The sequence below is a fragment of the Carassius auratus genome, linkage group LG45M (genome assembly GCF_003368295.1).
Source record: "Carassius auratus strain Wakin linkage group LG45M, ASM336829v1, whole genome shotgun sequence".
Taxonomy (NCBI): Eukaryota; Metazoa; Chordata; class Actinopteri; order Cypriniformes; family Cyprinidae; genus Carassius; species Carassius auratus.
The window spans coordinates 772,346-777,345 of NC_039299.1; the positions used below are offsets into that span (position 1 = coordinate 772,346).

At 39.5% G+C, this 5,000-nt stretch overlaps 1 protein-coding gene and 1 pseudogene across 3 annotated transcripts in view; both read right to left on the bottom strand.

Moving 5' to 3' along the window:
* LOC113068584 (ena/VASP-like protein) overlaps positions 1-4,733 on the bottom strand; it is a 12,198-nt pseudogene extending 7,465 nt beyond the window's left edge.
* The window catches only part of LOC113068554 (gephyrin-like), a 1,122,288-nt gene that overhangs the window by 37,750 nt on the left and 1,079,538 nt on the right, over positions 1-5,000 (bottom strand). The window lies entirely within an intron of this gene.

A 5,000-nucleotide genomic window follows, 5' to 3' on the forward strand; every position in this document is an offset into this window, starting at 1 on the left:
GCTATCCCAAGCATCCTCTGTTGCGCTCACGATAGAGGGGTGGACGTCCAGGGGGACGGAGAGCTCTGTGATGATAACTGCTCACTTCATCACAGCAGACTGGGAGATGAGAAGTCCTTATTATTATGTTAAAAAGAAGATATTATGCCATGTGCACTAAGTCCATACGAGGACGAGCGAGCGCGGGTTTGACTAGATGTATTTGGAGGTTATTGCTCACGTCTCGTTCTGCACATATCGAAATGTTTCCATATTTGCAATGTATCTGAATGTTAATCTATAATATTTTTTTTATGTAAACTAGATGGAAAAATCATCCTCTTCACATGAGCAAAAACGTCCTTGGCATAACAGCAGAGAGGACCGGTATACGGTGTATTTAAACTGACCAGTGTAACTTTTTAAATGTTTGGTTGACTGTACTTTATTTTAATAATGAACAGACTGCGATGTAAGTTCGAAATTAGAATGAACTTTATATGTTCTGTGTCATTTATACCAAACACAAATGTTGCTGGTTGCTAGTGTCTTTGCAGCACTACTGTTATTTATTTTTTATATATTTATTTTTTTATATTTTTCAGTTTAATGGATTTTTATTTCTAAAATTGTATTTATTTAAATGTATATTTGTGTTTACATTTATGTTCCAACAAACTTGAAAAATTCTACTTGATAAATGTAAATGCTCTAAAACTTTTATGTAAATGATATATATATATATATATATATATATATATATATATATATATATATATATATATATATATATATATATATATATATATATATAACCTGTTTTATATATTTAATACTTGGTCAGTATATTAATTTTAGTGCACTAAATTAAGATGAATGAAGAGATGGTTCAAGTCAGTGCTCAATAAATTATGATAGGTTTAGAAAAAATGTGTTGTGCATCCACTTATTATTAGTGTGACATTATAGCATGCAAATCAAGGGGAAAACTCCAAGATATCGGCCCTAAAAATCGGCAGCACATATCGGCCATCGGCTGACCCTGACCTCTAAACATCTGCATCGGCATCGGCTATAGAAAAACCCATATCGGTCGATCTCTAGTACCTGGCTCCTGGCTGCTGAGCACGTTGAGGGCGAACAGCATGGCGTTGGAGAAGGTGGTGGCCTCCTCTTTACTGGCGAAGTTGAGTCCGTACACCTGCCGCGCGTCACGCCACTGGTGGAAGGTGGGTGTGGCCTGGTTATACTTCAGACCCTTCACGATGGAGTAGTTGATGACCACCTGAGGTCAGAGGTCAGAGGTCAGTGTGTGCTCAGGCTCTGCGGTATCACTTTGACTAGTGATAATTAATGGAGTGGTAGTGGTGAATTCCATTCAGAAGTGATTGTGTTATAATTTTAATAATGATTGTTTATCATTGAATTTTCTATGTAGGGCAAAATGCTACTGGTAATATCATAACACACTATATAGATAACAACTGCAAACATTATGTGTAATAAAAGCAAATCTGAACTGTTATTTTTAAATATGCAAATGAGCATATTCTGATCATTGGATGAAGTTTTAGATTTTGGATTTCTCTTTTTATCACTCCATAAATCAGAAACCCATTTTCACCATTGTTTTTGCTAGTGAAATGTTGTATAAATCAGTGTGAATGATATATGAACAAACCTTCAGAATATAGAGCGGATTAAAACTGTAAAGTTTGGTGTCTGTAAGAGAAAGAATGATGGTAAGTGACGAGACGCACCTGCTGGTCCTGCAGTTTGACTCCCACCACGCGGAAGCTGCTGCTGCTGGTGTTGTGGTAGATGTTGATTCGACTGAAGCCCTGCTGACCCGGTTTGATCGGCACCCATTTCTTGCTGGTGTCGTCATAGACCATGACGGAGGCGCGGGCCTGACAGATGCTCTGCTCGCTGAGACAAACCAAACACAGCGGGTCAATCGATGCAAACACACTGCCCTCATCAGAGTCATTACCCACACAACCAGCAGCAGAACACACCAACAAACACAGAGCTACAACACCACTCACATTCGCTTTGAAACATCTACTATATATGAACAAACCTTCTCTGTGACATGAATAAACCAATGAATAAAGAGTCTCAGACTGCAGAAACACACCAGTGTGACACGACGCATTACACTGAAGACGATCTCATAACACTCCTCTTCACTCCAGTGCATCATCACCTCTTACAGAAGTGATTCAGAGTCTACAGAAGAATCGTCTGGAACGAATCAGAGAAACCGCATCGCTCTGACGCTTTCTGAGGCCTGTCTTACAGTTTCCTACAGATGATCATATCCTCAACAGACTTATGCATAGACTTAATTAATATTCAGTTATATTATGGATTAAACTCCACTGCCATCAGATCAGAACGAAACTGAATTGATCTGAATCATGACTCTATTGTCTTCTGCACAGATGCTTTACAGATGAAAGCTGTTTCATAACTGAGGACTTTTTCAACACTAACACTGATATTTTACTGTTTATAAACTGCTTTGAAACAAACGATGAAAGCTTGTTTTCACTGCAGGATTATAAAAAAGTTAAATAAAAAAGGTAATTGCAACTTTTTTCTTGCAATTCATATAGTCAGAATTGTGAGAAATAAATTGTGATTGCAATTACACTTTTTATATGTTTTATTCCATAGTGGAAACAAAACAAAACCAAAGGAAACTGAGATGTAATGCATCATTCGTTTATATACAGTATCACAATTTAGGATTCTGAGATACAGAATGATGAATCCTGAGCAGACAAACCACATAAACTTTGCTTTGATTTATTCTCCATACGAATAAAATACAATCTGGATTAAATCTTCAATCTTGCTCTTGTTATGAAACTAAACAGAGATTATGAAGGTAAAATAAAGCCTGAAAGATGAAGAGTAAGAGTTGTGGAAGATTGCTTCTGCCACAGAATAAAAAAAGGTAATTTTGACAATTTAGACTTTTTTCTTGCAACTGCAAATTGTGAAATGTGAAACTCCTAGAATTCTAATAAAAAACAAACATACACACATAAACATGTAATTGTGCAAGTGTGTAGAGTTTAGCAGAGATGCTATGTTAAGATCATACTAATATCCATCATTTTGATCAAACAATTAATAGTCTGTTGTTGTCTGCTGTTATTCCCACAATCAAACCTACACCCTTGCAAGTGTTAGAAAAAAAAGTCTGAATTGTCAGATAAACAGTTTTTATATTCTGTGAAGAAAATAAACTTCCATAAGTTGGTCAACATCAGAAATCATCTAAATAAAGAAAAGTGTTTAACCTCCTGAACCCTGCACGTGTTTGACTGCAAACTGATGCTAAAAACTCTGCTCAAAGCATCAAACACAAGTGAAAACAGAGAAACTTAAACCTAACACACGGTTAAAGTGTCACACAGAGAGACACGAGCGATTCAGATCAAACACACAGAACATCAGACATGTTCATCTAGGAGAGTCTATCTGAAATATTCCTTACATTAAAAAAAGAACCAAATGCAGTTTTGTTGTTTAATCAGCTTTGGCTTATTCAGTAATATTATCAGATGAGAACGAACCTCGATCTGAAGAATGGCACTATCTCTTCTGCAGAGCTGCTTGAAACTGAATCTGTTTCATTCTTGATTAATATCACAACATTAACACTGCTGTTTTCCAGTTTATTACAGACAGATGGACAGATATTACTGCGGAGCTGCTCTGAAACAATCTGAATTCATGTGGCTTTCATTTGACTCAAAACTGCTAATTAATCACTTTTGGATGAAAATATTAGTATATGATGACAGGTGTGCCAAAAAAATAGGACTACACTAGACTAAAATACTATTTTAATGTTTCCACTTCAGAATTTCACCTTGAACTGAGTGTTACTTGCATTGCCTTGTCATTTATTGCTGAATTCACTAATACTTTCTGAGTGAAAGCTGTTTCTAAACCAAGATCATCATCAGCTGGACACTACACAGGTCACATGACCAAACCCACAGGGACAATGTGCAAAATAACTCCATCCATCCATTAGTTCACACACACACACACACACACACACACACACACACACACACACACACACACACACACCTCACACACACACACACACACACCTCACACACACTCTCACACACACACACACACACACACCTCACACACACACACACACACACACACACACACACGCGCACACACACACTCACACACACACAGTCACACACAGACAGACAGACAGACAGACAGACAGACACACACACTCACACACACACACACACACCTCACACACACCCTCACACACACACACACACACACACACACACACACAAACACACACACACACACACGCACACACACACATCAGCACTAGGCTGCTTCCATGGTAACAGCGCGTCTCCTCTGAGATCAGAACAAAAGAGGATCCGTCTGAAGCTGTAGATCAGGCTCCATCCGTGCATCCCTCGTCTTCCGGATTCACTGGATTAGGATTCAGCTGCAGGTCTGAGAGACGAGGAGGAACGTACCTGACCTTGACGTCAGCGAGCGGCGCGCCGGGGTCGCAGTAGATCTGCGGGAAGTAGAAGCGATGAGACTGGATGTTAATATCCATGATCATATTAGAGGAACAGGTGCTTCTGGAATTCTGCTTCTCCCTCTCTCTCTCTGCGGCTCGGCTCCCCTCCCCCTCTTCCTCTTCCTCTTCCTCTTCCTCCTCTCTCTCCAGTGGCAGCTGCTAAAGGTTCAGATGCTGAAAGAGCATCTCAGTTGCCTCATGCAAGCGTGAAGCGTTCACCAGTGCTTTTCATGAGTGCTCTTCTTCCAAAAGAACCCATGAGAGGATCTGCATGAGGAATATGAATGTGAGTGTTTCTCAGTGAAGCTGTGCTGATGTCATCCTTTGTCCAGCACAGGAGCAGAAGACGAAGCGCTGGAGCTCAGCTGAGCGGCGCTCAATGAAATGATGCAGCTACAGCTTCACTCTGCCTCACCGCCGCGCC